Raw genomic sequence first — 10,989 nt, 5'->3', positions numbered from 1 at the left:
CTCTCATCTGTCAACATCAATCCCAACTTTTGCTTGGCTAGGAAAGGTCCGCCAAGGATGATGGATTCATCCTCATCCTTCCCAGTGTCTAGAATTATGAAATCAGTAGGGATGTAAAGGCCTTCAACCTTCACTAGCATGTCCTCTACTAGTCCATAAGCCTGTTTCATTGATTTGTCTGCCATCTTTAGTGAGATTCTTGCAGATTGAACCTCAAAGATTCCTAGTTTCTCCATTACAGAGAGTGGCATGAGGTTAATACCTGACCCTAGGTCACACAGAGCCTTCTCAAAGGTCATGGTGCCTATGGTGCCTATGGTACATGGTATTAAGAATCCACCAGGATCCTATTTCTTTTGAGGTAAAGTTTACTGAACCCAGGTGTTCAGTTCATTAATGAGAAATGGAGGTTCATCCTCCCAAGTCTCATTACCAAATAGCTTGGCATTCAGCTTCATGATTGCTCCTAAATACTGGGTAACTTGCCCTTCAACAATGTCTTCATCTTCTTCAGAAGATGAATAGTCATCAGAGCTCATGAATGGTAAAAGGAAGTTCAATGGAATCTCTATGGTCTCTGTATGAGCCTCAGATTCCTTTGGTTCCTCATTGGGGTACTCATTAATGGCCAGTGGACGTTCCCTGAGGCCTTCCTCACTGGGAATCACTGCCTTTTCACTCTCTCCAGGTTCGGCCATGTTTGTCACGGTTATGGCCTTGTACTCTTTTTTGGCATTCTCTTCTGTATTGCTTGGGAGAGTGCTAGGAGGAGTTTCAGTAACCCTTTTACTCAGCTGAACCCACTTGTGCCTCCAAGTTTTTGATGGAAGACCTTGTTTCATTCATGAATCTGAGAGTGGCCTTAGATAGATCAGAGACAATATTTGCTAAGCTAGATGGATTCTGCTCAAAATTCTCTGTCTGTTGCTGAGAGGATGATGGAAAAGGCTTGCCATTGCTAAACCTATTTCTTCTACCATTATTATTGTTAAAGCCTTGTTGAGGCTTTTGTTGATCTTTTCATGAGAAATTTGGATGATTTCTCCATCAGGGATTATAGATGTTTCCATAGGCTTCACCCATGTAATTCACCTCTGCCATTGCAGGGTTCTCAGGATCATAAGCTTCTTCTTCAGAAGATGCTTCTTTAGTACTATTGGATACATTTTGCAATCCATTCAGACTCTGAGAAATCATATTGACTTGCTGAGTCAATATTTTGTTCTAAGCCAATATGGCATTCAGAGCATTAATTTCAAGAACTCCCTTCCTCTGAGGCATCCCATTATTCACAGGATTCCTCTTAGAGGTGTACATGAACTGGTTATTTGCAACCATTTCAATGAGTTTCTGAGCTTCTGTAGGTGTTTTTTTCAGGTGAATAGATCCACCTGCAGAATGGTCCAATGACATCTTAGACAATTCAGACAGACCATTCTGTTACATCAGAGAAACTAATTGAGGCTTTAGCTCAAAATTGTTTGCTCCAATGGAAGGGATTGAGATGCTTCTTCTATGGAAGTTGGAATTTGGTGTAGTGAAGTCACCAAGCATCTTCCTTGCATTGTTGGTGGGTTAGGCCATTACTTCTTTTTCGAGATTCTCTGTAAGGTTTTCTTTGGATTGTTGTGCTTTTGCTTCTCTTAGCTTCTTCTTCAGAGTCCTTTCAGGTTTAGGATCTGCTTCAACAAGAATGTCCTTGTCCCTGCTCCTACTCATATGAAAAAGAAGAGGATAGAAAAGAAAGAGGAATCCTCTATGTCATAGTATAGAGATTCCTTTATGTGAGTGATGAGCGGATAATTTATACGCTTTTTGGCATTGTTTTTAGGTAGTTTCTAGTAGGATCTAGCTACTTTTAGGGATGTTTTTATTAGTTTTTATGATAAATTCACATTTTTGGACTTTACTATGTGTGTGTTTTTCTGTGATTTCAGTTATTTTTTGGCTGAAATTGAGGGACCTAAGCAAAACTCTGATAAGAAGGCTAACAAAGGACTGCTAATGCTATTGGATTCTGAGCTCCCTACACTCGAAATGGATTTTCTCGAGCTACAAAACTCCAACTGGCGCGCTCTCAACGGCGTTGGAAAGTAGACATCCAGAGCTTTCCAGCAATATATAATAGTCCATACTTTATTCGATATTAGATGATGCAAACTAGCTCTCAACGCCAGTTCCATGCTGCATTCTCGAGTCAAACGCCAGAAACACGTCACGAACCAGAGTTAAAGGCCAAAAACACGTTACAACTTGGCGTTTAACTCCAAGAGAAGCCTTTACACGTGTAAAGCTCAAGCTCAGCCCAAGTACACACCAAGTGGGCCCCGGAAGTGGATTTCTGCATCAATTACTTAATTCTGTAAACCATAGTAGCTAGTCTAGTATAAATAGGACATTTTACTATTGTATTAGACGTCTTTTGATAGTATAGTCTCTTGACCATTCGGTCTTTTGATCATTCATGGGGGCTGGCCATTCGGCCATGCCTGGACAATCACTTATATATTTTCAATGGTGGAGTTTCTACACACCATAGATTAAGGTGTGGAGCTCTGCTGTACCTCGAGTTTTAATGCAATTACTACTACTTTCTATTCAATTCAGCTTATTCTTATTCTAAGATATTCGTTGCACTTTAACATGATGAATGTGATGATCCGTGACACTCATTATCATTCTCACCTATGAACGCGTGATTGACAACCACTTTCGTTCTACCTTAGACCGAGCGCATATCTCTTGGATTCCTTAATCAGAATCTTCGTGGTATAAGCTAGAATTGATGGCAGCATTCATGAGAATCCGGAAAGTCTAAACCTTGTCTTTGGTATTCTGAGTAGGATTCAGGGATTGAATAACTGTGACGAGCTTCAAACTCGCGATTGTTGGGCGTGATGACAAATGCAAAAGAATCAATGGATTCTATTCTGGCATGATCGAGAACCGACAGATGATTAGCCGTGTTGTGACAAGAGCATTTGTACCTTTTTCACGGAGAGGATGGGAAGTAGTTATTGACAACACTGATGCCCTACATACAGCTTGCCATGAAAAGGAGTAAGAAGGATTGGATTAAAGCAGTAGGAAAGCAGAGATTCAGAAGGAACACAGCATCTCCATACACTAATTTGAAATTCCCACCATTGAATTACATGAGTAACTCTATCATTATTTTATGCTTTGTTTTATTATTATTATTCGAAGACTCCATAACCATTTATTATCCGCCTAACTGAGATTTACAAGATGACCATAGCTTGCTTCATACCAACAATCTCCGTGGGATCGACCCTTACTCACGTAAGGTATTACTTGGACGACCAGTGCACTTGCTGGTTAGTTGTGCGGAGTTGTGACAAAGTGTCATTCACGTTTGAGAGCGCTACCAAGTTTATTGGCACCATTGTTGATGATCACAATTTCGTGCTCCAAGTTTTTGGCGCCATTGCCGGAGATTGTTTGAGTTTGGACAACTGACGGTTCATCTTGTTGCTCAGATTAGGTAATTTTATTTTCAAAAAGTTTTCAAAAATATTTCAAAAAAATTTTCTTCTTTTTTGTTTTTCCTTTATTTTCGAAAAATACAAAAAAATTTTATAAAATCAAAAAAATATTTTGTGTTTCTTGTTTGAGTCTAATGTCAATTTTAAGTTTGGTGTCAATTGCATGTTTTAAAAAAAATTTTCATTTTTTTCGAAAATTTCATGCATGGTGTTCTTTATGATCTTCAAGTTGTTATTGATAAGTCTTCTTGTTTGATCTTCATATTTTCTTGTTTTGTGTCTTTTGTTGTTTTTCATGTGCATTTTTGCATTCATAGTGTCTAAGCATTGAAAATTTCTAAGTTTGGTGTCTTGCACGTTTTTTTTTTCTTGAAATTTTTTCAAAAATAAGTCTTGATATTCATCTTGATCTTCAAAGTGTTCTTGGTGTTCATCTTGACATTCATAGTGTTCTTGCATGCATCATGTGTTTTGATTCATAATTTTCATGTTGTGAGTCATTTTTGTTGTTTTTCTCTCTCATCATTAAAAATTCAAAAAATCAAAAAAATATCTTTTCCTTATTTCTCTCAAAATTTCGAAAATTTGAGTTGACTTAGTAAAAAATTTTTAAGAACTTATCTATTTCTTATAAGTTAAGTCAAATTTTCAATTTTAAAAATCCTATCTTTTTAAAATCTTTTTCAAAAATCAAATCTTTTTCATTTTGCTTTTATGATTTTTGAAAATTTGAAAATATTTTTTTTATATCTTTTCTTATCTTTATTTTCAAAATTTCAAAAACTTTACTAACAATTAATGTGATTGATTCAAAAATTTGAAGTTTGTTACTTTCTTGTTAAGAAAGGTTCAATCTTTAAATTCTAGAATCATATCTTTTTGTTTCTTGTTAGTCAAGTAATTAATTTTAATTTTAAAAATCAAATCTTTTTCAACTATATCTTTTCAATCATATCTTTTCAAATAATATCTTTTTCAAAAAAAAAAATAATTTTTTGATTTAAAAATATCTTTTCTAACTTCCTATCTTTTCAAAATTGATTTTTAAATCTTTTTCAACTAACTAATTGACTTTTTGTTTATTTCTTATCTTTTTCAAAACCAACTAACTATTTTTCCTCTCTAATTTTTGAAAATTACCTCCCTCGTTTTCAAAATTTTCTTAATTAACTAATTGTTTCAAATTTTAATTTTAATTTTATTTCTTCTTTTAATTTTCGAAAATCACTAACCCTTTTTCAAAATTAATTTTCGAAATTTCCTCCCTCTCATCTTCTTCTATTTATTTATTTACTAACACTTCTCTTCATCTCAAGAATTGGAACACATCTTCCCCCTTGTGTTTGGATTCTTAACTCTTTTCCTTCTTCTATTCCTTTCTTCTTCTACTAACATAAAGGAATCTCTATACTGTGGCATAAAGGATTCCTCTTCCTTTTCTGTTCTCTTCTTTTTCATATGAGCAGGAACAAAGAAAAAGGCATTCTTGTTGAAACTGATCCTGAACCTGAAAGGACTCTGAAGAGAAAACTAAGAGAAGCTAAAATACAACAATCCAGAGACAACCTTACTGAAATTTTTGAACAAGAAAAGGATATGGCAGCTGAACCCAACAACAATAATGCAAGAAGGATGCTTGGTGACTATAATACACCTACTTCCAAGTTTGATGGAAGAAGCATCTCAATTTCTGCCATTGGAGCAAACAATTTTGAGCTGAAACCTCAATTAATTACTCTAATGCAACAGAACTGCAAGTTCCATGGACTTCCATCAGAAGATCCCAATCAGTTTTTAACTGAATTCTTGCAGATCTGTGAGACTGTTAAGACCAATGGAGTAGATCCTGAAGTCTACAGGCTTATACTTTTCCCTTTTGCTGTAAGAGACAGAGCTAGAACATGGTTGGACTCACAACCTAAAGATAGCCTGGACTTCTGGGATAAGCTGGTCACAGCCTTCCTGGCTAAGTTCTTTCCTCCTCAAAAGCTGAGCAAGCTTAGAGTGAATGTTCAGACATTCAAACAAAAAGATGGTGAATCCCTCTATGAAGCTTGGGAAAGATACAAGCAGATGACCAAAAGGTATCCTTCTGACATGCTTTCAGAGTGGACCATTTTGGATATATTCTATTATGGTCTATCTGAGTTCTTTAAGATGTCACTGGACCATTCTGCAGGTGGATCTATTCACCTAAAGAAAACACCTGCAGAAGCTCAAGAGCTTATTGACATGGTTGCAAATAACCAGTTCATGTACACTTCTGAGAGGAATTTCGTGAATAATGGGACGCCTCAGAGGAAGGGAGTTCTTGAAATTGATGCTCTGAATGCCGTATTGGCGCAGAACAAAATGTTGACTCAGCAAGTCAACATGAATTCTCAAAGTCTAAATGGATGGCAAAATGCATCCAACAGTACTAAAGAGGAATCTTCTAAAGAAGAAGCTTATGATCTTGAGAACCCTGCAATGGCAGAGGTAAATTACACGGGTGAATCTTATGGAAATACCTATAATTCCTCATGGAGAAATTATCCAAATTTCTCATGGAAGGATCAACAAAAGCCTCAACTAGGCTTTAATAATGGTGGAAGAAATAGGCTTAGCAATAGCAAGCCTTTTCCATCATCTTCTCAGCAACAGGCAGAGCATTCTGAGCAGAGCTCCTCTAGCTTAGCAAATATAGTCTCTGATCTGTCTAAGGCCACTTTAAGTTTCATGAGTGAAATAAGGTCCTCCATTAGAAATTTGGAGGCACAAGTGGGCTAGCTGAGCAAGAAAATCACTGAAACTCCTCCTAGTACTCTCCCAAGCAATATAGAAGAGAATCCAAAAAAAGAGTGCAAGGCCATTGACATAATCAAAATGGCCGAACCTAGAGAGGAAGGGGAGGACATGAATCCCAATATGGAAGACCTCATGGGACGTCTCTCAGACAAGAAGGAGTTCCCTATTGAGGAACTAAAGGAATCTGAGGCTCATATAGAGACCATAGAGATTCCATTAAACCTCATTCTGCCATTCATGAGCTCTGAAAACTATTCTTCCTCTAAAGAGGATGAAGATGTAACTGGAGAGCAAGTTGCTCAATATCTAGGAGCCATCATGAAGCTAAATGCCAAGTTGTTTGGTAATGAGACTTGGGAAGGTGAACCTCCCTTACTCATTAGTGAACTAGATACATGAGTTCAGCAAACTTTTCCTCAAAAGAAAAAGATCCTGGTAAATTCTTAATACCTTGTACCATAGGCACCATGACCTTTGAGATGGATCTGTGTGACCTGGGGTCAGGTATAAATCTTATGACACTCTCTGTAATGGAGAAACTGGGGATCATTGAGGTACAGCCTACCACATTCTCATTAGAGATGGCAGATAGATCACAAAGACAAGCTTATGGATTAGAAGAGGACGTGTTAGTAAAGGTTGAAGGCCTGCTGATTTCATAATCTTAGAGACTAGGAAAAATGAGGATGCATGCATCATCCTAGGAAGACCCTTCCTAGCCACAGCAGGAGCTGTCATTGATGTTAACAGAGGATAATTAGTCCTTCAATTGAATGGGGACTACCTTGTGTTTAAAGCCCAAGGCTATCCTTCTGTAACAATAGAGAGGAAGCATGAAAGGCTTCTCTCAGTACAGAGTCAAACAAAGCCCCTACAATCAAACTCTAAGTTTGGTGGTGGGAGGCCACAACCAAACTCTAAGTTTGGTATTGAACCCCCACATTCAAACTCTAAGTTTGGTGTTGGGAGTCCACAACATTGACCTGATCACCTGTGAGGCTCCATGAGAGCCCACTGTCAAGCTAGTGACATTAAAGAAGCGCTTATTGGGAGGCAACCCAATTTTTATTTATCTAATTTTATTTTTATTTTATTTTTCTTTTATGTTTTCTTAGGTTCATGATCATGTGGAATCACAAAACAAATACTAAAATTAAAAACAGAATCAAAACCAGCAGAAGAAACAGCACACCCTGGAGGAAGGGCTTATTGGCATTTAAACGCCAGTAAGGAGAATCTGGCTGGCGTTCAATTCCAGAACAGAGCATGGATCTGCCGTTGAATGCCAAAAACATGCAGTAATATGGCATTTAAACGCCAAGATTGCACCCTGAGGAAAGCTGGCGTTCAACACCAGATACATGCTGCAGACTGGCATTGAACGCCCAAAACAAGCATAGAACTGGTGCTTAACACCAGAAACAGGCATCAATCTGGCGTTAAACGCTAGGATTGCATGCAAAGGGCATTTTACACGCCCAATTGGTGCAGGGACGTTAAATCCTTGACACCTCAAGATCTGTGGATCCCACAGGATCATCTCAGGATCTGTGGACCCCACAGGATCCCTACCTACCTCAACTCACCTTCTCTTTTTTTCACCAATCACCTCAATCTCTCTTTCCCATCACCTCTTCACCACTCACATCCATCCACTCTTTCCTACTGGTGCACGAATTTGTAATCCGCACAACTAACCAGCAAGTGCACTGGGTCGTCCAAGTAATACCTTACGTGAGTAAGGGTCGATCCCACGGAGATTATTGGTTTGAAGCAAGCTATATTTATTTTATTAATCTTATTCAGGAGGCCAATAGGATTAGAAGTGAAATTACTAGATTTGATTATAATAATAAAAGAGAATAATAGTGTTACTTGTTTTGCAGTAATGAGAAATATGTTGGAGTTTTGGAGATGCTTTGTCCTTCGAACTTCAACTCTTCCTTAAAATCCTTCAACACACGAAAAGTCCCTTCCATGGCAAGCTCTATGTAGGGTGTCACCGTTGTCAATGGCTACCTCCCATCCTCTCAGTGAAAACGTTCCTATGCTCTGTCACAGCATGGCTAATCATCTGTCGGTTCTCAATCAGGTTGGAATAGAATCCATTGATTCTTTTGCGTCTGTCACTAACGCCCAGCCTTCAGGAGTTTGAAGCTCGTCACGTTCATTCAATCCCAGAATCCTACTCGGAATACCACAGACAAGGTTTAGACCTTCCGGATTCTCATGAATGCCGCCATCAATCCGGCTTATACCACGAAGATTCTGCGTAATGAATCTAAGAGATACTCATTCAGTCTGATGTAGAACAGAGGTGATTGTCAGGCACACGTTCATGGTTGGGGAAGGTGATGAGTGTCACGGATCATCACCTTCTCCATAATTAAACGCGAATGAACATCTTAGATAAGAACAAGCGTGTTTGAATGGAAAATAACGGAATTGTATTAATTCATCGAGACGCTGCAGAGCTCCTCACCCCCAACAATGGAGTTTAGAGACTCATGCCGTCACAAAGTATGTAATTCAGATCTGAAAATGTCATGAGGTCCAAGATAAGTCTCTAAAAGTTGTTTAAATAGTAAACTAGTAACCTAGGTTTACAGAAAATGAGTAAACAAAGATAATTGGTGCAGAAATCCACTTCTGGGGCCCACTTGGTGTGTGCTGGGGCTGAGATCAAAGCTATCCACGAGTAGAGGCCTTTCTTGGCGTTAAACTCTAGGTTATGACGTGTTTTGGGCGTTCAACTCCGGATCATGACGTTTTTCTGGCGTTTAACTTCAGACAGCAGCATGAACTTGGCGTTCAACGCCAAGTTACGTCGTCTATCTTCGCGCAAAGTATGGACTATTATATATTGCTGGAAAGCCCTGGATGTCTACTTTCCAAAGCCGTTGAGAGCGCGCCAATTGGACTTCTGTAGCTCTAGAAAATCCATTTTGAGTGCAGGGAGGTCAGGATCCAACAGCATCAGCAGTCCTTTTTCAGCCTAAGTCAGATTTTTGCTCAGCTCCCTCAATTTCAGCCAGAAAAACCTGAAATCACAGAAAAACACACACACTCATAGTAAAGTCCAGAAATATGATTTTTTCCCAAAAACTAATAATATTTAACTAAAAACTAACTAAAACATGCTAAAATCTACATGAAATTACCCCCAAAAAGCGTATAAAATATCCGCTCATCACAACACCAAACTTAAATTGTTGCTTGTCCTCAAGCAACTAGATAAATAAAATAGGTTTTAACAGAAATTAAGAAGTAATAATATTTTAGAGTTTTAAATGAAGCTCAGATTCTTATTAGATGAGCGGGGCTTGTAGCTTTTTGTTTCTGAACAGTTTTGGCATCTCCCTCTATCCTTTGAATTTCAGAATGATTGGCATCCATAGGAACTCAGAATTCAGATAGTATTATTAATTCTCCTAGTGCAGTATGTTGATTCTTGAACACAGTTATTTATGAGTCTTGGCCGTGGCCCTAAGCATTTTGTTTTCCAGTATTACCACTAGATACACAAATGCCACAGACACATAACTGGGTGAACCTTTTCAGATTGTGACTTAGCTTTGCTAAAGTCCCCAGTTAGTGGTGCCCAGAGCTCTTAAGCACACTCTTTTGCCTTGGATCACGACTTTAACCACTCAGTCTCAAGCTTGTAACTTGGACCTGCATGCCACAAGCACATGGTTAGGGACAGCTTGGTTTAGCCGCTTAGGCTTGGATTTTATTTCCTTGGGCCCTCCTATCCATTGATGCTCAAAGCCTTGGATCCTTTTTACCCTTACCTAGGGCTCATGGCTTGTTTTTTTTTTTTTTTTTTTTTGAACTGCTTTTTCTTGCTTCAAGAATCAATTTCATGATTTTTCAGATCATCAATAATATTTTTCGTGTTCCTCATCCTTTCAGGAGTCAATATTCATCAAATCAAAGTACAATTTATGCACTGTTCAAGCATTCATTCAGAGAACAAAAAGTATTGCCACCACACATAATTAATTATAATTTTTATTATTAAGAACTCGAAAATATAAATTACTTCTTTATTCTAAAAAATCTACTACTTTATTCATGCCTGATGATGATGAGAAAAATAAATTATAGCTTAATTGGAAATAAAATCAAAATAGACATACTAATTACTACTACTACTATATATCTCCTAAGGTGAATTTCTAAAAAAACGCTATCACTAAGTTAAAGCAGAAAAATTGGAACTCAACAACCTTTTGTTTTGAGGAGGGCATGCTCTTCTAATCCTTGGGGTGTTGTTCAAGGATTAATTTTTTTGGTGCTTCAGCTCCCTTAGATCACGCCCTTGCTCTTCCTGTTCCTTAAGCAGTTTGCAAAGCATGCTGCTTTGATTATTCTGTTCTTCCTTTATTTGGTCCATAGCTTCTTGCAATCTGGAAATAGAAGCCTCAAGATGTTCCCAATATTCGAATTGAGGCAGTTCTGGGAGGGCTTCTTGTGCTCTCTTCTTGGTTGGATCATCTTGTTGCTGTTGTCTGACCATTGATATTCCAGTAATGGGCTTTTCAATTAGGATATATTCTGTTATTCCCATCTTTACTCCAGCATCTTTGCAGAGCATAGAAATTAAGCTTGGATAGGCCAATCTGGCGTCCTTAGAATTCCTGTTTGCTATTTTGTATAGCTCACATGAGATTAGCTGATGGACTTCTACTTC

This window comes from Arachis stenosperma, chromosome 4 (assembly GCF_014773155.1).
Source record: "Arachis stenosperma cultivar V10309 chromosome 4, arast.V10309.gnm1.PFL2, whole genome shotgun sequence".
In the NCBI taxonomy this organism is placed as follows: domain Eukaryota; kingdom Viridiplantae; phylum Streptophyta; class Magnoliopsida; order Fabales; family Fabaceae; genus Arachis; species Arachis stenosperma.
The sequence above is the reverse complement of the archived record's forward strand: the minus strand, read 5'-3'. Positions refer to the sequence as shown.